At 37.2% G+C, this 25,265-nt stretch overlaps 1 protein-coding gene across 4 annotated transcripts in view; it reads left to right on the top strand.

Moving 5' to 3' along the window:
• LOC131432499 (galactosylgalactosylxylosylprotein 3-beta-glucuronosyltransferase P) overlaps positions 1-25,265 on the top strand; it is a 184,041-nt gene that overhangs the window by 103,534 nt on the left and 55,242 nt on the right. Inside the window, exon 1 of one of the 4 annotated variants that reach the window (XM_058598815.1) lies at positions 18,014-18,148. The exons of the other annotated variants lie outside the window; for them this stretch is intronic. The gene's annotated coding sequence lies outside the window, so the exon portion shown is untranslated. Of the gene's footprint in view, positions 1-18,013; positions 18,149-25,265 lie in introns of those variants that run through there. 4 annotated transcript variants of the gene reach the window in all.

Raw genomic sequence — 25,265 nt, 5'->3', positions numbered from 1 at the left:
CTTCCAGACGGAAATATGCTTCACCTACACATACGTCCCGTTGCTCTCGTTGCCCGCCAGTATGATAAATTAATCGTGTTTTATAATTACATTTCCTGTGGTTTCGTTCCAGTGATAACGAAAACAATAAATTAGAAACTTTACTAAACTGACGCGTTTTGACTAAAATGGTTTTAGAAGCCGGACCGGAATCTGTTGAACAGATGATGATAGAACATTAAAAACGGATAATATATGTCCAATGGTTTCACTCCATTTGGTAGTATTTTTGTGCCGTGTAAATTCAAACGAAGACTGATCTTGACGCACTTGGCGGTTGCTCCAAATCCAAAATTTCAACTCGGAATGCAAAACATTCTTCAACAACTCAGCTGCGACAGCCATTCGAATGAAGGTGGTAGATAGTTTTGTGAATGAGACACCAGTCTGAGCAACGAACTTCCAACACCAACCTACAGTCCAAAACGGTTCAACCCAGTTTGCGACCATCGGCAAGGAAACTATTTAGCACTGAAACTCGGTTTTATTAGTGTCATTCTCTTTCGTTCACTGAATGCCGGTCGGTCTGGCAGACAGCTGGCCGGCCGGCTTCCAGGGTGCCGACCAGTCTGATTCGCTTGAAACTATAGATGCGAGCGAAGACAGAGGAATTTTCCGTTAGTAGAATTATGGTAATTTTCCCTTTTTGCATACAAAGAATTTTCTCTCTTTTGATTAGGTAATTTTCATAATGTCAATTCCGAAAGTCCCTGGTTGACGTACTTGCGATAAGTCCCGGTTCATTATATTCAAATGACGTTAATGGGAGCTATGAAATTTTCAACTGCAAGTTTGAGTCGCAGCAAATTCAACGCAACGCAACGCAAAGGAACAGACGGGCACATACTAAGCAGACGGTTTTCGACGTCTTGCTAGTATGATTCCGAACGGTCCTTTTGGGTACCGTACACATGATAAACATGTAAAATAGAAAGGAAAAAATCTACTTCCGTACAGAAACATCCTGGCCTTAGGAAGATAGATCAATATTTAGAGTCTATGTTACACACTTAAATTGTATTGCTGAGTTTCGACGAGCAAATTGCCGAGATTGACACCGTCGGGTGCTCCGTAATCGTCTCGTCAAAATGTATAATTACGGAGACACTCGGCAAACCTCAATTTTGCAAATGTCAAAATTTTCCGAAATTATCAGCTAAAACGCTTAAGAACAAATCATGAAGCGCCGAGTCATCAGTAACTTAATAAGTAAGAGTTATGCTTTATTGTTGTATGAGATAATGAATACAAAAGCTAAGAGTTTTAATCCACCTAGTGGTGTAATGATGCCTTTCTCATATCTCTCATATTCTCATATATGAATGTGTGAATTTTCACAAAATAATTTTGTTTGAATATTGAAAAACAAAATGATTTGCCATCAACTACTATAACCTACAGAGTGAAACAGTTCTCAGGTCGGTAAGACCATCTCTGAGAAAACGAAATGAGTTCCACTATTACGGGCAGTGTTGGTGATTGCTGAAAATTTGACAGAAGCTGCTCGATATTTATCTATATTTTATACAACATTTTCAATCCGGTAGAAGATGCTACAAGCATTCGAGTCTCTCAATGCATGAACCTCGAGAGAATTTTTCTACATTTCTTCGCTCAACTTCATACTCTGAGTATTTCATGGCCCTTAAAAAAATTTCAGTCTGATAATGATCGCCGCTGTGTGGAATTTACCAAGAGAGAATCGCAAGTTGACAATTATCGCAGATGATTCGACTTGATGAATCGATGATTCGACTTGATGATTCTCATACTAGGTTGCAATATTTAAAAACCCTTGTGTGAAGCATTCACATACATTTTCATAGACACAAATTATACAAAGGTTATATGCACATAACAGATCGGCTGAAAAGTTCGTATCGTTTCTATGAGAGGGCGCCACTAGAATTAAATCCATACCATTTCCAGTTAGTACCAACCATCAAAAGATACGCGTATAAATTTGACAGCTGTCTGATTATTAGTTTGTGAGATATTGCATTTTGAGTGAAGCTACTTTTGTTATTGTGAAAAAAATGGAAAAAAGGAATTTAGTGTGTTGATGAAACACTACTTTTTGATGAAAAAAAGTGCCGCCGATACCAAAAAATGACTTGATGAGTGTTATCCAGACCCTGCACCGGGCGAAGCAACAATTCGTAAGTGGTTTGCAAAATTTCGTACTGGTCTTATGAGCACCGAAGCCGATGAACGCAGTGGACGTCCAAAAGAGGCTGTTACCGATGAAAACGTGAAAAAAATCCACAAAATGATTTTCAATGACCGTAAAGTGAAGTTGATCGAGATAGCTGACACCCAAAAGATATCAAAGGAACGTGTTGGACATATTATTCACGAATATTTGGATATGAGAAAGCTTTGTGCAAAATGGGTGCCGCGTAAGCTCACAATCGATCAAAATCAACAACGAATTGATGAACTTAGCAGTGTTTGGAGCTGTTATATCGAAATAAAACCGATTTTTTTCGTCGATATATAACAATGGACGAAACATGGCTTCATCACTTCACCCCTCATTTGACGGCCTCATTTGAAGAAGAAAAAAGTTTTGTTTCATCAAGACAATGCACCGTGTCACAAGTCGATGAAAACCATGCTGAAATTGAACGAATTGGGCTTCGAATTGCTCCCTCATTCACCGTATTCTCCAGATTTAACCCCCAGTGACATTTTCCTGTTCTCAGACCTCAAGAGAATGCTCGCTGGTAAAAAATTTAGAAGCAATGAAGAGGTAATCGCTGAAACTGAGGCCTATTTTGAGGCACAGGACAAATCGTACTACAAAAATGGTATCAAAAAGTTGGAAGATCGCTATAATCGCTGTATCGCCTCTGATGGCAATTATGTTGAATAATAAAAACGAATTTTGGCAAAAAAATGTGTGTTTCTATTAAACGATACGAACTTTTCAGCCGAACTGTTAGTTAGAATAAGGGGCAATAGTTAATTGATTCTATCGCAAATATCCACTGCCCATACAGAATCGGATCGCGAAACGAGAATGAGCGACCGTTTGTTGCTTCAGAGAGAATCCCCGCAGCAGCGTGCTAGCCGTTGATTCTCAGACGGTTTACCGAGAGAAATTCGCTCTCGCACTGGTGTCTATTCTATGTTAAATGTACCATGCCGGTTTATTGTTGTTGCGATGGTTTCCGTTTCTCTTTGATGGCACTGATTCAATCGTGGAAGAGTGGCGAGTGAGCGTTCTTTGATACGATAAAAGCCATCCTTGATTACAGGTACTTCCGAAACCGGAATTTGGGAACCGGTATAATCGAAGACGGTTCGATAAATTGACTGGGATCCATTTTTGAGCCTTTAGTCACAACCTCCGGTCGTTAATAAAAAACCGGGAATCAGAAAAGCCGACATTAATTTGTTTGACCGTCTACTGACAATGACTATCGATTGGAATAGTTATGAGGCAAACTTTTAGTGATGGTATAAATATTTTAATAACTTTCACCCTGTTATTCCGGAATCGGATGTTGGATCCAGATGAAATTCAGGAATTCTGTATGGGACTACAAGGCCTCTTATTTGAACCTGAGTATGTAAAAATCGGTCAATCCATCGCTGATAACAGTAAGTGAGATCCATTTTGGAATATATGACTACTATTTCCGAAGCTTCCGGAAACGGAAACCGGGAATCCTGATAGCCAGAATCGGCTTATTTTATTTGTCCACTGATAATTGCTACCGGTTGGCCTGTCTCAATTTTTTTTAGGTTTTTTTGTTCGCCGCTTTAAGTGAGGGTATCGAATTTTAACACATTTTACACCCCCCCCCCCCCCCTATTGGACTATGAGACCTTTCATTTGAATCTAAGTATGGTAAAATCGGTCACGCCATCTCTGAGCAAAGTGAGGAAATAATTTGAAATAGTAATATTAACACTAATCACCCTGTAATTCTGGAACCGGAAGTCGGATTCGAATAAAATTCCGGAGCTTTGTATGGCGCTATAAGGTCTTTCATTTGAATCTAAGTTTGTGATAATCGGTTCAGTCATCTCCGACACACACACACACAAAACCAAACCACCCACCCACACACACACAGACATTTTCCGATCTCGTCGAACTAAGTCGAATGATGCATGACACTCGGCCCTCCGGACCGCGTTTCTCGGTTTTCACAGTGATTGCATAACCTTTCTATATGAGAAAGGCAAGAAGGTACTGGTATCAATAATCCTAATTTTAATTCAAAATATAAACGTTCGTTCGGCACTTCAGTAAAGGCATTGCTTTACGTCTGCTTAGTGGCTCAAATTGAACTGCCGAGTTTTGCATAAAGCAGTTCAATTTGAACTGCTATGCACTGATGAGCCAAAGACGGAACGTCTTAAAATTTTATAATTTTGAGTTGCCTTTTCAGATACTTTGTGAAATTTTGCTTCAAACACTATGTTTCAGTTCTAGAATCATCCCCGTGGAACGAAATCATAACCGTTTATATATTTCAAAAACTAATTACGGCTCGGCAAAGAAAAATTCTAAGAATACTTAGTTGTTATAAATTTAATTGCGAAAACTTAATTGTTTTTGGTTTTTCGAAAATCGGTTTTTTTAATAATTCCGCTACATTTCACCTCAAGGTGACGATAGACAGAAGCCAGGAAAAATGAACTCACAAGTATTGGTGAAGCCATACTTCTTCATATACACACTCAAAACCGATTATACAGCTAGGCATAATAAAATGCAACACGACATTTTACTGATTGTTCAGTAATCAACATGGTCTTTTCCGAAAATCGTTAAAGTTATATGCTAATATCTAAGTAAAGCACGTTCTTTTGCCGAAGTTTAGCATAATATTGTGCAGAGCTTGTCAGTAAACAAACAAATATACCGAAATCAGCAAATCAGTTTGCCGAGATACCGAACAGTGTGTTAACATTTACTGGAATTCAGCGAAACACTTGTCATCTAGTGTCATATGCAGGTGCGTGCCCAGATACATTTGCGGTATACTGGTTGAAAAGTTTCAGGCCTAACAAAGAGAACACGATTTTTTTTGGTTCCAAATTAACTTTATTCATCATCTCGTAACCTCCATCAAGAGCAACGCAATCATTCCAGCGTGGCTCTAACATTTCCATACCACTTTTGGAGAACGATTTATCTTTTGCCTCAAAATAGGCCTCAGTTTCAGCGATAACCTCCTCATTCGTGCGAATTTTCTTACCGGCGAGCGTATTTTTTATAAATACGATAACTCATTGTTAATGGTATTTCCTTTCTCAAGATAGTCGATTAATATTACACCACGCACATCCTAAAATGATCTCGGGCGTTTTGGACGGGTTTCACCAGTTGCTGTCCACTCAGATGACGATCGGTTTTGTTTCCGGAGTGAAGTGATGAATCCATGTTTCATCCATTGTCACATATCGATTCAAAAATACTCTGAACAGAGCTTTCTCATAGTCAAATGCTCATATCAGACCAGGCTCGTGCGCAGGAATCATTCAAGGTGAAGAGGGGGTGTTCAAAAGGTGATAAAGGCGAAAAAATTTGAGAGAAAAGTGCGTCATCCACAATACTGACACTGTAAAACAATTTCTGAGAACGAAGTATGAATTGTCAAGTTATTTCCACTTTTATATAATAAGTATTCTAATGTTCATGAAACTTAACATGGTCCCATTGCTTGCTATTGAATTTCATCCCGATCCGACTTCCGGCTCCGGAGATATAGGATGATATGCACTAAAAAATGGGAAAAATATGCACTCACTTTCTTCAGAGATGGCTGACCCGATTTTTACAAACGAAAATTGAAATCAAAGGTTTAATAGTCACATACTCTGCTATTGAATTTAATTAGGATCCAATTTCCGGCTCCAGAGTGACATGGTAATATGTGAAAATCAGAGAAAAGTGTACACTCATTTTTCTCTGAAACGGTTCAACCGATTTTCACAAACTAAGATAGTTTTCTAAAAATTTCTAAAACATTTTATTCGGATCCGACTTCCGGTTCCGGAACTAAAGCGTGATAAGTGGAAAATTACCAATTTCATTAGTATTTTTCACAAACGATGGTCAAAAACAGGTTCAAATCCCATAAAACTGTCTGATAAATTCTTTTACTTTGCAAAGCTTGTTAGATTGTGGGCATAAAAGCTTAATTCGGCACTACTGGTTCCCCCTTTGCCTATTCCGGAAGCACCGAAAGTGGTGACTTTCGGAATAGGAAAAATAGGCAGAACTTCGATTTCTCATTGATGCATGAGCCAATTTTCACAAATCTTGATTTAAATTAAAGCTCCTATTATCTTTAAAGCTACTGTTAAATTTCATCCGGATCCGACTTCCGGTTCCGCAGTTATAGGGCGATGAGTGTCAAAGTTTTCAAATCGCCATATAGAATGACTTTATGAACAACACCGAAATAAGAAGGAAACACAAAACGAACGATGCGTGCTTTGTACTATTTCGTACACGCTATGAAAAAATCGAAACGGCTACGGATGTCTACTACTAGTGTGTAATATTGATAAAAAACGGTGCTGCGGTTGATGAAAATTTTACCTATTCTATGATAAGTGCGACCGAAAGAAAAAACGAATGTCAATGAATTCAAATTTATTTAAAAAGATATGAAATTATTACAGCCGGTAGTGCAGTAATACCGTGCTGGTGGTGTAGTGATGTCAATAATAATGATAATAATAAAAATAATAATAATAATAATTCACGCTGTTTAGCTTGACTGACATATACAGAAGTAACAAAAACGCTGGTTCGCTTCGTTTGTTAGATTCCGTTCAATTGGTTTAATCGAAATATAGCACATGATATAGTAAGTTTAGGTTTAACTAGGTTCAAAACTGTTCCAATTTGTAGGACATATTTGTTGCTGGCAAACGAACCAACTTCGGCTATACCTGTCATCTGAATCCGGTTTCGGAAGAATTGGAAAAAATGATTGAAAAATACAAAAAGCATCTCACTTACTTTTCTTCAAGATGACCAAATCGATGTTCACAAACTTATATGTTCAAAGGAAAAGTCTTACAGAGTATCATATGGAATTCCTAAATTTGTTGTTCCGGTTCCGGAAAGGTCAACATTACACCACTACGTGGATTAAAACAGGTTTTCATTGAATAAACAAGAAGGTTGTTTTTTGGAATCGCTTATTTGAAAGTTAAAGAAAGGACGCACGTTTCAGGTCTTGGACGAATTTTTGTATATTTATTAGATTTTACAAGATTAAGCAGTTGAAAAATGGCTCTCTTTTGCGAATGAGGAACTTCAAAAAATCATTTCTCGAAAATTCCACGTATCATACTGAAATAACAAAATGCGTATCGAATGATTTTGAATTCTTAAGCGAAAAAATAATTATATGGGAAAACAAATTTTGGTTGCTGATTTTCCGTTCTTAAATTTGAGTGTTCGCAGTTAGGAAAAGCCCTTTCACAGAGTAATAATCAGTGTCGAACCACACAGACACTTTTAGTTCGAAATTCTGCTTCTTTTCGCATTCGAAATGATCTCGCATTTGGATGATCTCGAATATGGAGTGCAGGATGGTCGTGATCAGCACCAACAAACTAAACGCTCCTTTTTAGGGCATCCAAAATACTTAAGAATTATTTTCGAAACAGTTTTTCGATGCAAATTTACATGGGAAAAAAACAAAAGTTTCTGCCAAAATCTTCTTGTTCTCATAAATAAATACAACTTACAATAAACAATAAACGTAATATAGTAACTAGCGCTGATTTCTAATAAGCATGCACCAAGCATGTCACGTGAGTAGCAACGAAAACCAAGACAAGATCATACCAGCCTAGCACCAATTTTTCCTTGATTCATTTTTACATAACATAGCCATCTCCGAGTACTTCTCCCGTTAGCCAAGTGCTAGGTCTTGGCAACATGTTTGCGTACACCCGCCTCCGGCTTGTCCGGAGCTTTCAGTAGCCAAGCTACAAAAGATATCCAATCTGTGCACAAATTGCGTGAGTGTTTCTCGTTTAATCAATCACAGCAATAATCAAAACGACGCTCGCATTTGAGGGTGGCACACGGCGGCACCATTTATTGTAGGTAGGACTGCACGAATACGTTCCGGCATACACATGTGCTGTTGTTGGGTTTTGGTGCACATAAACCCTTTCAAGAGAGCAGTACACGAATATGTGCACCAATGGCAGTAATGTTGTACGATAGCGGGCTAATGCAAGAACCGAGACTCCATAAATTCGCGGTTCGGACTTCTGAATTGGTACTGTGATAGCATTTAATCTTTATGTTACAGTTAACCGCATCGGAAGTGGCAAGAAGCCAAGATTTTCGTGAACGTGTGTACTTAAAGGGTTAATCCTGACTAGTCTGACTCCAGCATTGGCCAGCACACGAACGTACGTACTGAACGCAACACTGGCAGTGTAATTCGCCGTTTCGCTGCTATAAAATTAGACGAAAAGCCGGAAATAGCATATGAAACTCAATTCGAATCACAAACGGCGATAAAATGTATGATAATGGCTACACAACCGACTAATCTGGAGCTGGAGCGCACTTGCGGCGCAGTGTTTTATCGGTCAATGTTTGGAAATGTTCGGAAACAAGAGAGCAAATTAATCTGCCTTGGCATGTAGAACTTGGTTGTCTGTTTGAAAATACTCGTAGGTGTATAATCGATATGCGATTTACTTTACAGACTGAAGAATGGATCTGGCCAGACATACCAGCCAACAGAACGCTAAAAATGCATCAATGCATAATAGATGACCTTCCCGCATGCATAATGAGATGAACTTCATGTGCTATTCCAGACACACATCCATAAACGGGCATTGTTTTCATTTCCTCCCGCTACCAAAACGTCACTATTGTCTAGCACTACTAAATAATTCACACGTCGGTCCTACAGTTGTTGCTCTGATTAATTAAATCAGACCCATCGCGTCTGTGGTGAGTTTGTCATGTTTTCGTTTCAATGGAATCGCTGGCCTGGAGCGACCTACACCTACTTCATGGAGCAGTCCGTAACTTGCGTTAGAGAGACTTGGTGCGTTTCGTCGTCACATGTCCGGTTTTCACACGAACATTGCAGAAAGCATAGAACTTCCTAACAGCATCGATCATTTTACTGCTGCCGAATCCGGCTGCTGGTTGACCAATGTTGTTGGCGTTGGCGTGCCCGGCAATCCACGCACGTAACACCAACGCATGCGAAGCGATAAAGTTCGTACGTCATAATTGGTGGCATTTGTCGCATAATGAGCGGAGACCATTCACGGTGGTTGTCGCATGCCACCACGTTGCGCTACGGTCATTCTACGGCACTTGAGAACTTAATTAGCATTAATCAATAATTAGTGACTCTGCAACAGATGCCCGTCCGAGTCAAGCTGTGTTACCGGACGGAGTTCTAGTTCATTCATGGTTCTCTGTGACCGAAACGTAGGTATTCCGAAGGGAGGGGGGTGGGACGAGACATATTGTCGACATGATTTTATGTGGTCGACAATCCGGTAGGTCATCAGATTTGATTTCTAGCTCGTGACAAATTAGATGCCCGAATTATGTGATTTACATAGGGATGGTACATTAACATCATGCTTGGTTGTCAGCATTTCGATAGGATTTAGATTCTTCGTATTTATGTTAGTAAACGCGGAACCCATCTTGCTGAAATTTATTGGTTTTTTGATGTGTCAAGTATGAACTGATAAAAGATGATTCCGTTTGAAAGGCTTTGTAGGGATGAAGAGAAATATGTAAGAAAACGGCATGCAGTTTCATATTTCATACTAAAGGGTGATTTTTTTTAAGCGGTATAGGATATGTCTTTGAAAAAAAAAAATGATGAAATCTAAATTGGAATCGATTGAACGATCAATATAATTTATTGTTTGAAAATGATTTCATGCAAATGTTGGTCGAGGCTCCGCTTAAGATGGCCCATGCGCAAGGTGCAATTTTGGCACACTCTTTCCAACATATCGGCCGGTATTTCACGAATAAATGCTTCATTGCTGGTTTATCCTTGTAGAAATGAGACTTAACATAGCCTCACAAGAAATAATTCAAAGCCGTTAAATCACATGATCTAGGCATCCGATAAACTGTTCACCGAAGGCGGTTCTCAATTTGGCCATTGTGTCGCGTGCCGTGTGGGATGTGACATCGTCTTGTTGAAACCACATGTCAGGCATGTCCAGTTCTTCCATTTTGGGTAAAAAAAGTGCTTAATCCACCTAGCAGTGAGATGATACCTTTTTTATCAATCCGCATGTGTTTTTTGCATGAATATTCTTCGGTGTTTCAGTTTTCATGACATTATTCTAATGTCCGTCGTTTTAAGTGGCAATTTTAGATTTGAATCACTCATTACTCTGTAATGTCGAAACTTCAAATCGGATCGATTTTGAATCTAAAAGTGTAACAATCGATGAAACATTCCATGATATGTCGAAGTAATTTCCACTTTAGAGTTTAGGGTAATTTAAGGTATTTCCAGAGCCGGTATTCAGGAACCAGCATAACCCAAACCGATTCGTATGGCAATATAACAAATACATTGCAATAGTTTTGAGTCCAACTTCCAAGCTTTTCGGGTTTGTCATCTTCTATATCGATTTGAATTTTAAAAATTCATCACCCTGTAATTCCAGAATCGTAATCAGGATTGGATAAAATTAATTATTTTGTATGGGACTAGTTTCTTTATTGTAATTTGAACTTTTGTTTCTGAAATTCGATTTGGCTTTTTTTTGGCATTAAAAATGCCTTACTCTTCACTATATGGGGCCGGGTGTCTATTAAAAGTTTCAAAAATAGTCGCGTAACCTTTTTGTGTCATAATTTTGAACGTTAATAACTCGGTCATTTGTTGATGGATTGTTTTAATTCAACAACCAATCGATTCGGAAACTTTTAACTTAAACATGTATGACGACGTCGTTTCAGTATTTCAATAGCATACTATTGAAAAAATGGTTGGAATCGACCTATGTTTTCATCCACCAATCCCTGTTGTACAAAATGACGTCAACTTCTTGTTCGGCATAGGAGGCTTTGCGTCATGCATAAAAAACACCGCATCGTTATGCGTAGTATGAAGAGAAATCTATAAATATAGGCTGCACAATATTTCTTTGCCTAGTTGATGTTTGACTGTGAATGAAACAAGTCGCTCGTCCAGTGAGCTGATGACTGGATTGTATATGCGTTCACTTGCTGGATTGTCGATATTGCATTATGCGTTAGTGAAATTTCCTGTTGTCTGCGCAACACCGTGTTCGCTTGAGTATCTTATATATCATCTAGCTATTGAGGAACCGAATCAGCGTGGTTACCGATTCTTTTGAAATATCCCATGTATTTAGCAAATTTTTGGTCGATTTTGTCATTAAAAATGCCTTACACTTCGCTTCCCAAGGCTGGGTGTCAATTTAAAACATGCAAAACTAATCGCGTAACATTTTTCTGTCATAATTTTGAACGCTTATAACTCAGTCATTTGTTGATGGATTTATGTAATTCAACAACCAATCGATTCGGAAACAATTAACTTAAACTTATGAGATAACGTTATTTGAATATTTCAGTTGCATACTATTGAAAAATTGGTTTGAATTGATAATTTTATTTTGGTTATCTGGTAACTATCAGGCCAATTTAGAATTATCGGCGATAGATTTTTTGCCGATCTAATTTGCAGCGCTTGTTCCTCGATGATTTGTTGAAGGATTTTCCTAATTTAAATGATTCCAAAGCTTCAATATTGTACGCTTAAAAATGTTTTAATTTGTCAACGGATCGGTTTGCATACTTAAATCTCCATTCCCATACGAACAAAACGTGACAATGTGACTGAACAAGTTGTTGTCCCACCAGGAATTTTGTTGCGTATCCATTCCGTATGAATATTTTATGTGGACTGTCTCATATGTTTTCTTCCTCGTATTGTTGTCATATTATTTACCGACACTTTCCGAAGATTATCGACGATTTTGAAAAAGGATTAATAAAACTACACTATTACTGACTTTACTGGTACAACATTTTTCATTAAAATAAATAAAATCTTCTCTTGGATCGATTAATTGTTTATAAAATTAATAAGTTTGTACGTTTCTCGAAAATTATTATCAAAAAAAAATAGTTTTATTTGTTCAGGTTTAAATGTTTAGGTTGTTTGTATCTAAAATTGTGCTTTCGAGTAACTTTGAATTCATCATAATTGACTTCTAGTTATAGAACGTTATTCAAAAACTTAACAGTGTAAAAATTTGTGCAAAGGGATCAAAATTGAATAGAATCAATTATCAAGAAAGAATCTAATTATCAATTTTATCATTCGCTAACAATCTCAGCGCTTGAACTAGAGCAAGTTTGTAATTAGTCAATTGAATATGTTTTTAGTTTAGTGTATCATCATCATTGTCATCTTTATTTTTGTATTAATTATGAAGACCCTAGAAACGTTTCATTTTTAATGTTATTGTGCTCGGTCGTGTCTTGAATACAACCCTCTAATTTTTTTTTTTTAGAAAACGATTGAGCTTTGAGAAACGATTCGATACTGGGACCGGAATACGAAATTCGGTGTAGCGGAAGTCAGACAAATTCACCTGAGTAGCTGTATAGTTTACATTTGTTTCAAAATGTTTGAAAATCAATGTAGACATCTTTGAGGAATGGTAGTGCGAATTAAATTTTTGGGTGCCTTCCGAAACGAAAACTGAATCCAACCAAGAATGAAATAAGTTTATCGACTATCAAAATCTTCTAACCCGATAAACCTGATTAATTTATGTGAAATAGACATTTTTATACTAATCACCTTGTATCTCCGAAACCGGAAGTAGGATCTGACTGAAAAACAAGATGTTTTATAGAATCTTAAAACTTTTCATTTGAATCTTAGATGATTCTTAGATTTCATTTGAAGCTTAGATCGGTTCAGCCATCTACGAGAAAAATGGGTTACACAGTTTTAATTTCGTTTCACATATCATCCAGTAGTTCCGGAACCAGAGATCGGAACCAAACATAATTCAGGAACCTTGTTCGGGAGTATACGACTTTTCATATGAATCTGAGTTTGCAGAAAACGGTTTAGCCATCTCCGAAAAAAATTTAGTGAAATTATTTGTCACACACGCATTTGCTGATCTCAACGAACTGATTCGAATGGTATATGGCTGTTATGTTCTTCCAGCATTTATTTCTCTATGTAGTATAAATCAATATAATTATGGAAATGCTTTCAACTCGAAAACTCTGCCATCATCTGGCTTACACATGTCATATTCGAACGATTATGTTGCCAAAAACGAACCGTGCTAAAATCGGTCCAAGGCAAATTGTCATGAAAAAGGATGCTGTACACAGTCTTTTGGGTACTTAGAAACAAATGTATGTAACAGTATAAAAAATCGTGTTTTATGTTGCTCCCAAGCATTTCTTTCCAGACAGCGCTCAAAACTTCTACTGCTGGAATTGGGGGAAAATGTCGCTAACACAAAAACTTCTATATCTTATATCTCAGTTAAAAATGGACGGTTTTTAACAATCTATGGCTTGTTGGATAGGTATTACCTTGCGGAATCTAGATCTGAAAACATATGCTGTTTTCAAGGTCAAGTGTGACAGATACTGTCAGAAAACTAAAAATTTTGACATAAAGCTTCGTATAACTCAAAAAGTAAACATCCATTCTCAAAACCATCCAATAGCGTTCTGGGTGACGGGGAGACCTTTCATTTGCGACTAGTTTGATCAAAATCGGTCCAGCCATCTCTGAGATCTCGAGCTCTTAGTTGACAACACACATACAGACACACACAAACACACACACACACGCACACACACACACACACACACACACACACACACACACACACACACACACACACACACACACACACACACACACACACACACACACGGAAATTTGCTCAGTTCGTCGAGCTGAATCGATTGGAATATGACATTCGGCCCTCCGAGCCTCAGAATTTTTTTCTAAAGTTTGAGCGAATTCTATACCTATTTTTTAAATTTATAAAAAAAGGTAAAACTCTGCAGCGCTCGCCATTCACAGTAACGTTCCGCCCATCGTCGCCTTTGATGATGCCACCGGCCCATAATCCACACCAAATAGTGACTTGGTAGCTCTTGCAATGCTTCTGGCTGGTCTTCACTCCAGATGTGGTAATTTTGCTTGTTGACGTATCCATTCAACCAGAAATGAGCTTCGTCGCTGAACACAATTCTTCGATAAAAAAGTGGATCTTACTCTAGCTTTGCCAGCGCCTAAATGATAGACGTTGTAAGTCAATTCATGATTTAATTATAGATCAAATTGATCAAGTTTGACAACGACACAAGATACGATTCACGCGTGATCTGTTAAAAACAGTGTTGACAATAAGATACCAGCAAAAACATCACCCTTTACATCAGGCGCGTACCCAGAAAAAAATTTCGGGGGGTGTTTCAGAACATGTTGATCAATTTCCATACAAATGGAACTTTTTATATAATTATTTGAAATTTTTTCATTGTGGAGTCGTTTGTTGAAAATTATTCATTTTATTTTTTACTTATTTGAAAAAAAGAGTTTACATAATATCATACTTTTTTGAGTTTCGGAGGGGGTTTGAACCCCTAAAACACCCCCCTGTATACGCGCCTGCTTTACATACAGTTCGTTGGATGCGCATGTAAAATGTTTGCAAAGCCCTTATGAAACTTGCCTTACATGAAGACTTTTTCACAAAAAAACACTTTTCAAAAATGAAAAATGATACTCTTTGAAAAACGCGAAACTTTTCAACCAATTCCTTTCAAATGGCTGTAGTCGAAATCTGACAAATCCTACAAAAAAGTGTTGCATGAGTGATTTTTACAAAATTAGTCAAGTTTTTGAATAAAAATATTTCAAAAAATCCTATCTTAACCGACTCCGACACTGAAAAAAAAACGATCGTGAGAATTTAAAGTCGATTTGCAAAAAAAAACATTCTATTTGGATGAAATTTTGCAACAAGAGAATTCTGAGATGATAATGCGTTTCATTGGTTTAGTTTTCGATAAAATTACACTGACAAAAAATCAGTTTGGTCAAGGAAATTTTTTTTCAAACAACTTGTTTTCCTCAAAAGTGCCCAATTTGAATTTTTGACTGTAGGTAGGGAACCTGCTATGTAACAAAATTTCATCGAAATAAAACATGGGTTTTATTTGCAAAACGACTTTAAATTTTTAAAATCGATTTTTGCCTTTTTCTATAGACGGGTATTAGAATTGCTGGAAAAACCGACTTTTAAACGGAGCCTCGGAGACCCATAGTGTTATATGCCATTCGACTCAGTTCGACGAGATCGGAAAATGTCTGTGTGTGTGCCCTTTTCAAAGATATTTGAACGTGCTCAATTTTCTCAGAGAATGCTGAACCGACTTTAACAAACTTTGGCTCGTTTGAAAGCTACTGTCGGGCCATTGATCAAGTTCAAAGATTAAATGGCTGTGACTTTTAGTTCCGGAGATATGATTATATAAGTGACGTAACCGACAAAATACGTTGATTTTTACTGCTCTTATATATAAGGGTGCCAATATTTTGGGATCATCTCTACTTTCGTAAAGCGCTAGTGCTCAAAAGTTTAAGTAGATCGAAAAAAAATGTTCGAGATGACACTAACGTTTCATGCAATTCTAAGCCTTTTGGCATCAAATTTTTTTTTCGATTTCGAAAATTATTTTATTATAATCTGGATTTCGTTTCACTTGGAATCAAAAACAATTGTTATTTGATTCAAAACAAATACGTTTTGTTTTTACAATCAAGCTTTCGTGCGATTGTGTGTAAATTCAATGATGAATAATTTTAAATTCATTAAATTGTTATTTGAAACGAATTTTCAACTGAATATTCTCAATATAATGACCGTTGTTTTTAAAAAATAAGCATTTTTATTTAATAAAATATAAGTACTTGATATAATGAATGAAACATTTTGAATTCATTTTATATTTATTATCATATGCATTTAATGCGCTCAGCTAAGTACGGATGCGGTATTAACTCCTGTACTACCTTTCACTTGATAATTTTCAATAACTCTACTGTGAAACCGTTCCCTGAAATGATTACAAATCTGTATAAAATGTTCAAAACGACGTATGTAACAATGAGAGATTCTCTTTGTTTACTTTCTCTTTTGATTATTACGGCACTCTTAGCAATCCTTCTCTCCAATTATTTACCGATAATAATAACTAAAGCTATCATCTTTTAATCTGCTCTGGAGAAATTACCGAAAAAAGCAAGAATATTTCGCAATAATCGAAAGAGAAAGTAAACAAATAGAATCTCTCATTGTTACATACGTCGTTTTGAACATTTTATACAGAAATATAAGTTCCCTGTACATACATAGTTCATAATATACGTTACCTATGAAAGCACTCATTATGGTATCACACATTTCGAACGATTTCAATAGTGCAGATAAGTTAAAATTGTCAACTGCTTCAAAATTTTAAACACGCTTTACCATATAATTCCGGAACCAAAAGTCGGATCTGGATGAAATTCAGAAATTCCGTATGGGACCACATGATCTTTCATTTGAATCTAAGTTTGTGAAAATCGGTCAAACCATCAGTGGGAAAAGTGAGTGAACTTCATTGGGAAAATATGACCACTATTTCCGGCGCCTCCGGAAATGGAAACCGGGACTCATGACTATCGAATGGAGTGGTTTTGAGGCCAGTTTAGAAAATTTTTCAAGTGCTTGTTTCACCCTATTTAAGTGATGGTATAAAATTTTTAACACACTGTAATGATAATTCACGGCAAAATCGGTTGACCGGTCCCCTAGAAATTCGAGTGCACATTTTCATTCATACATTTTACCCTGTTACTCCCGAGCCGAGAGTTCGATCTGAATAATATTCAACAATAGGCTAAGAGACCGGTTTGGAGTACACGATCACTTTTTTCGATACTTCCGGAATCTGGAACGAGATCCGGTTAACCCAAAAACATTGTATCTGGGTATCAACTAACTAAATCTGTCCAATTCAAGAACTATACGGCTATTTGAATGTACTTGATTGAATTTTTCCGTGTCATGCATAAAAACACATCACCGAAAATTAAATTTTTACACCTTATAGTCTGTAATTCCCTAACCGGAAGTCGGATCCAGATGAAACTCAATAGCAACTTATGGTACTATAAGGCCTTTAATTTGAATCTTAATTGAAGAAAATCGGTTATGTGGTCTCTGAGAAAATCGAGTGCACATTTTTGTCACATACACACACCGACATTTGCTCAGTTCGTCGAGCTGAGTCTAATGGTGTATGACATTCGGATTGCATTGCCTTTCTATATGAGAAAGGCAAAAAGATAAAAACAATTAAACAACATTATATTGCACTTTCTTCATCCGAAACAAAAACACCGCTAGACACATTTAAACTAACAATCGTGGCAAACAATTGATTGAATTTAATTTTGAATATTCTCTGATCTGCAATTGTGCCACCAAAGTCAAACAGCAAGGCACGTGAATTTGTGCTCATTTCCGGCTGATCAATCGGATTGCTGCATTATAAAATATCTGGAACCGGTACGGATCGGCTTCGCTCGGTAAAGCTGATTTATATCCTAGAACCTCTGGCTCTGCTCGTTCGTTGTTACCTTTCCTATCTCCCTAGGCGAAATCCGCTTAACTCAGAGCGTTGGTAGGTGGAAGTCACCACTAGGAGGCAATACATCGCCACCGGTTTCTGGAGGACGAAATACAAAACCCAGCTACATATTTCATTCGATACTTGTACCGTACAAGTTATTTTGCCGCAGAGAGAGAATCCGCACAACCTCAAACATCATTATCATTTATGTATCCGATCCCGGTTGCGAACGATGTCCGGGATGAAAGCGTTTGCCAATTTTCCTTCGTTCCTGTATCGGTCGGATCCGTAAAGTGTGCCCGGGTGGGTTGTCACGGGAGGAACCAGAGCGGCACAGCTTCCAGCACACCTACTGATGTCCACCCTTCGAGCCGAACTCCGATTGCCAGGTATCCTAAGCCGGTAAGTTTTGCTACACATATCGAAAATATCGAGACGAAATGCTGGTTACTTATTATACCGGTGGTCCTTCGAAGCATTTCAGAGCTGATTTAATCTGATAGTCGGAATGCGATTGTTTTAATCAACCATCTTCCGATTGCTGTATGATGCAATCAGTCAATAGTCTCTGCACAAGCTTGATTTGCTGCAAAGTATAATCCCGGGTTCTGCGGTGGTTGTGTTCGGTAATCGGACTGGAAAGGAATGCTTCTCGGGATGGTCCGAACCGAGCCCAGCCTGATGTGGAATGTCGTTCCGTTCGTCAATTAAGATTCAGTCATTCCATTCTAATCCACATCATGGCATTTAATGCGATATGACAGGAATGGTGTATGTGTGCTTTTTGGGATCTCCTTCTCTCTTTTCCTCTACTTGATTCATGGTGAATGGAAGAGAACTGGGATTACATGATTTTTTAATCAACAATTCCGTATGATGGAGCGAATGGTGATTTGATCAAACAGAAGCTTCATTAGTTAAGAATGAATGGCTTGTGTTATCATTTCATCGGATTTAAGTAGCGAGGACTGCGTTACTTAAAATGTCTTCACACTACGTTGTAGTTAAATTCCAAGTGCTAAACAGAAGGCGATATATTTGGAATTTGTGAATAACGACAGGTAAATACGAGGCTGAATGGTTTATCGAAGTTTATCTAGTTTCAACAACTTATTTTCACCGTATGTCATATTCAACAATGCCTGTAAATATTCAAAAACAAAGACGTAGTCCTACGTCAAAACATCGATTATCATGTTTCACTCATGTTGAATCTTGAGAAATAATATTTCAATTTACTGAATACTCTCATATCAAGAAAAAACTGATAATTCCTTCATGGATAGAAAAAAAAACAATTCACTTAAATAAAATTCATACTCATTTTCCTTCGAAATTAGATACAAGTTTTCGTTTCGATGTCATCGTGCTAATTTTGATCAGTGTATTCCATGTCGTTGTAGGATCATTTATAATCATTTTATTTTGACATTTCCAGTAGAATTCGCAAATCAGTGACTCTTCAATATGTTAAAATTGGGACGCTAAAACTCTTTTTAACACCTTTTTTAACGCTTTTTAACACCTATAACTTACAAAACGTAATACATCTAACGCTTCGTAACACACAAAACTTGCAAAAGGTACATTTTGTAACACCTAAAATTAACAAAAAAGTTACGCATGTAATGTATCGTAACGCCTAAAACTTATTAAAAGCAACTAATGTAACGCTTCGTAACACCTGTAACTTGCAAAAGAGTAACGAATGTAACACTTCGTAACGTCTGTAATTCACAAAAGAGTAATGCGCGTAACGCCTACGACTAATAGAAAACTAACGCATGTAGCATTCTGTAATACCTTACAAAAAGTAACGCTTCGTAACACCTGAAATTTACAAAAAGAAAAGCTTCGAAAAGTCTAAAACTTATTAATAAGTAACGCATGTCACGTGTCGTAACGTTTGTAACTTACAAACGAGTACGCTTGTAACGGTTCGTAACACATTTAACGCTTCGTTATATCTATAACTTACAACAAAAAAAGCGTTTCCTAACGCTCCGTAACACCAATAAATAACTAAAGTAACGCGTGTAACGCTTCGTAGCGCCTATGATTCACGACAAAGTAACGCATGTAACACTTCGTAACGCCTATAACACACAAACAAGTAACGCATGTAACGCATCTAAACGCCTATAACTTACAAAAAAGTATCGCATGTAACACGTCGTAGCATCTATAACGTACAAAAAAGTAACGCCTATAACTTACAAAAAGTAACCTTTCGTAACGCCTATAACTTACAAAAAAGTAATGCATTTAACTCATAGTAACGCCTATAACACACAAACAAGTAACGCATGTAACGCTTCTCAATGCCTATAACTTACAAAAAATTAACGCATGTAACACGTCGTAACACCTAAAACATACAAAAAAGTAACGCATGTAACACGTCGTAACATCTATAACGTACAAAAAAGTAACGCATGTAACCCTTCGTAACGCCTATAACTTACAAAAAGTAACCTTTCGTAACGCCTATAACTTACAAAAAAGTAATGCATTTAACTCATAGTAACGTCTATAACACACAAACAAGAAACGCATGTAACGCTTCTCAACGCCTATAACTTACAAAAAAATTAACGCATGTAACACGTCGTCACTCCTATAACTTTAAAAAAAAATAACGCATGTAACGCATTGTAACGCTTACAACTTTCAAAAAACTAGTGCATGTAACGATTTGTAAAGCCTATAACTTACAAAAAGTAATCTTTCGTAACGCCTATAACTTACAAAAAGTAACCTTTCGTAACGCCTATGACTTAAAAAAAGTTACGCTTCGTAACGCCATAACTTACAAAAAGTAACGCTTCGTAATGCCTATAACTTACCAAAAAGTAACGCATGTAACACTTCGTAACATCTATAACGTACAAAAAAGCAACACATGTAACGCTTCGTAACACCTATAACATACAAAAAAAAGCATGTAACACGTCGTAACTCCTATAACTTACAAAAAAGTAACGCATGTAACACGTCGTAACATTTATAACGTACAAAAAGTAACGCATGTAACCCTTCGTAACGCCTATAACTTACAAAAAGTAACGCTTCGCAACACCTATAACTTACAAAAAAATAATGCATTTAACTCATAGTAACGCCTACGAATTACAAAATAGTAACGCATGTAACACGTCGTAGCTCCTATGACTTACAAAAAATAACGCATGTAACGCTTTTTAATGCCTATAACTTTCGTAAAGTAGTGCATGTAACGCTTCGTAACGCCTATAACTTACAAAAAGTAACGCTTCGTAAGGCCTATAAATTAGAGAAAAGTAACGAATGTAACACGTTGTAACATCTATAACGTACAAAAAAGCAACACATGTAACCCTTCGTAATGCCTATAACTTACAAAAAGTAACCTTTCGTAACGCCTATGACTTACAAAAAGTAACGCTTCGTAACGCCTATAACTTACCAAAAAGTAACGCATGTAACACTTCGTAACGCCTATAACACACAAACAAGTAACGCATTTAACGCTTCTTAACGCCTATAACTTACAAAAAAATAACGCATGTAACGCTTCGTAACTCCTATAACTTTCAAAAAAATAACGCATGTAACGCTTTGTAAAACCTATAACTTACAAAAAAGTAACGCATGTAACGCTTTGTGACTCCTATAACTTTCAAAAAGTGGTGCATGTAACGCTTCGTAAAGCCTATAACTTACAAAAAGTAACGCTTCGTAACGCCTACAACTTACACAAAAGTAACGCATGTAACACGTCGTAACATCTATAACGTACAACAAAGTAACGCATGTAACCCTTCGTAACGCCTATAACTTACAAAAAGTAACGCTTCGTAACGCCTATAGCTTACAAAAAACTGACGCATTTAACGTTTCGTAACGCCTATAACTTGCAAAAAAATAACGTATCTAAAATGAATGCATGTAACGCTGCGTAACGCCTAGAACTTACAGATAAACGCTTCGTAACACCTATAACGTACAAAAAGTAACACATGTTACAAAAAAAGGAACGCATGTAACGCTGCGTAACGCCTAGAACTTACAGAAAAACGCTTCGTAACGCTTCGTAACACCTATAACTTCCTTAAAAGTAATGCATTGTATTCGTTTACCGCAAGAATCTAACCTTTATTACGGTTTATAACATTCATAATTTCCACAAAATAATTCATATGATTTGTAACCCTCAATTTAAGAAAATTATCGTTTTCAATACTTTCTAACTTTTTTAACTTAATGTAACGCTTCCCATCTCAGATAATTTCGAGTGGAACGCATCGTCAAATGGAACATTTTTCCATATTGGTGAAGGGTATAGCGTAATGGGTAAGTCAATGCTTTTCACGCAACCCGCCTGGGTTCGGTTCCCAACACCGCACATAGGGTCAGAAAGTTTTTCTAGCTCGAAGAGTCGAATGACCTTAAGGTTAAAACTTCTATAATCGAAACAAAAAAAAATTTCATAGTACCTTCACTCAGACATTGATTCAGATAGGCCTCAAAAAACTTCGTATCGAATAAAGCTTCCAAAACTAAGCTATTTTATGTGTTAATTATTATTTTCATTTATTTTACTCCGGTTTCATCCTCCATTTTATGTTGTTTTGACTTTGTTCTATTGCGTAGGGCCTGACGCTGGGTGCTTTATCGAAAGTGGAGTTTTGACCATCACGTAACTTTCAAAACCTTTATCGCACTGTGTAATATACATGGATCAACAGTCTCATAATATTTCTCAAACTGTTTTTTTTTTTTCGTTTCTCTTTCTGGTTTCGGAAGGACTAGGGCCCCTCGGGCCTCTCCTCTGGGTATGTGACTAGAGCATATTTGGTTTCCCAGGCTCGTGAACCATTTCGCGGTTAATTTTAACTTTTGGTTAAAATCTGACATTTGAGTGGTTATTTTGTGTCGAGTAGTTAAATTTAACTAAAACTGCGGCACATTTCAGAATTTGACGGACGGAAAGTTATTTGGGTTTATTTTCCACTGGAAATAATTTCAAGATTTTTTTCAGTGTCGGAAAATAACCATGCTCTCGAGCAGGGTTATTTTTGACAACATTAAATTAACCGCTCGAGTGTCAGTTTCTAACCAAAAGTTAAAATTAAGCGCGAAATGGTTTACAAATGGTAGAGAAACAATTTTTAAAAATAATTTTTAATTTTTAGCAGTGTATTATTCTTTCGCCATTAGTGACACTGTACTGGATTGCAAACATTCATATCTAAGTAATCATGGAAATACTGAACTACTTCTCCATTTGCTGGTAGCTCTTGAATCCCTCATGGAAATCATTTGAGATCATTTATATTTTCACTTAATCTGAATAATCTTAACTATTTACGGAAATATTATAAAATATGATGGTGATGATGGCTTCAAGCTCTGTATTCCAATGAACGAACACAATCTTTTTCAAGTTGAGTTGAATACATTTGCAAAATGTTTTCACACAAACAAATTAGTGCTAAGCGACACCAAATGACAAATAAATTAATTTCTATTCTTTCAACTTTTACGAAGAAATCACACCTAGGGTATATTCTTGCCAATCTCTTTCGTTTTTCGGGATTCTTAACCAGACACTGTAATTCGACATAAATACCAACGCTTATTTTCTCTAGTGTACGAGTGATGCTAACGATTCAACTGTGTGGTTTGATAAACTCTTCCAAATTATTTTCGTACGACGATTACAGCTTTATTTAGGGTTGGAAATTTCCGTAGTTTTTTTTTGTAGCTGCTTTCAACAAATGAATTTAGTTCTTGTGAAGTTTGGCAAAACATAATTGCGTGCCGTAGGAATGTACATCTGCGATTCAAATTTTTGACTATACGACCACGCTCACTGGCAGTCGCAATATCAGCATGTGCTATCAGAGAAGAAAGGAGGGCAACAGAAGGAAATAACACATTGCAGAACGTACGGCATGACACTTTACTGTAGAAGGAATGCTCGATATTGTATCTCGAGGAATGTTACGCATTATTTTTCATCTCATACATTATTCGAGCGCCTGCTTTCTGACGGCAGACTGGCAACCACCAGTGATGTCAAGTTAAGTATATTATCAATGATAGTCCTAAATCTAATCGAGCTCAACTTACATCTCATTACTCGAATCATGTCTCGCACAACCGAAACTACAAAATTGCGGGAAGCACGCAAACCGTCATCATTAGTCAACAATTTCGGTCGGATCTGCATACGTATGAGCTGTTTGCCGTGTTGTACGACCACACGGCGGATGGTCGTCCACTTTGCAGAACGGCAAACTTTTTGTTCATCAACTAACATATTCGACTAATAGGCACCTCCTCATTCGTACTCAATCTGGTGTTCGTGTCGGGCATCTCGTTCCAATTGCATTTCGTTAAAATGTTCCGAAAAATGGCTCACCACCACAGAACGCTCATGATGGAGCGAGTGGCATACATAGTTCCGACGGTGGGTGATACAGGAAACGAACGGACCAACATCGTTCGAAGACCATCACCGTGAGGGGGTTTTAATTTATGCAATAAATCATTGGTTGGAATTTACTTCGACATTGTCGAAAAACGAAAATTTAAATCTAGAACTCTGTCCTACCTGTTCCTACTCAATTTATTTTCCACCAACAGAGATGTGGCCATCGATGTTTTAATCCAGAACCCGTGGTAGCATTAGACTTTTTCGTATAAGCGCTCATACGAAAAAGGAAACCAATTGCTTCAAATTTCATAACTCGACCCCAGTTTTGTTTATCCTCTCGTGAATTATACCATCGATCGATTGGAATGGAACATTTAACGAAAGGTCATTTTTTGTTTTCACATAAGATCGAATCTAAGCAGGCGCGTAGCCAGGGGGGAAGGGAAGGGGGGGAGGGTTCAGAGCATTCAAAAAGTTTTGGTTATAAAGTCGTTTGTTGGAAATTATCCATTTTATAATTGACTTAAATACCTGAAGAAGAGATTTTATAATATAGGGGAGACCGGGTCTAAACCGGGTGCTTTTTGAAAATTGATAAAAACATCCATTACAACTAGGTTTTTACCTATGTTATCTCTACCATTGTGTAGATTCAACCCCTAGCTACAATTCCAAATTTGTGAATTGGAGAAATATGCATTAGCTTTCGTATAAAGTCGCGCAGAAGTGACCAACCAAAAATCCAATATTTCTGGAACCGCGGGGTTAAACCGAACTCGTTACGGAACAAAACAAGACTATAAAGTTTCACACAAATATTATGAACGAATACAATGGGATGTCAAATCTCGAGATACCTCAATATCAACCTTTCGTGAGACTGACGTCTCAACCTCCAGCTAACTGACTTCTGTCTGTCACATGAAAACACGTTTATAAAGCCAATCCATGGATCGACATATTGGCAAGTTTATGAGATATTTAAGCTGCCCAGTATAACTCCGTGTTCGATCGGGTTCAGGTTCAGAAAAAAAAAATTAGAGGGTTGTATTCAAGACACGACCGAGCACAATAACATTAAAAATGAAACGTTTCTAG

The sequence above is a fragment of the Malaya genurostris genome, chromosome 2 (genome assembly GCF_030247185.1).
Source record: "Malaya genurostris strain Urasoe2022 chromosome 2, Malgen_1.1, whole genome shotgun sequence".
NCBI classification, from domain to species: Eukaryota; Metazoa; Arthropoda; class Insecta; order Diptera; family Culicidae; genus Malaya; species Malaya genurostris.
The sequence above is the reverse complement of the archived record's forward strand: the minus strand, read 5'-3'. Positions and strand labels throughout refer to the sequence as shown.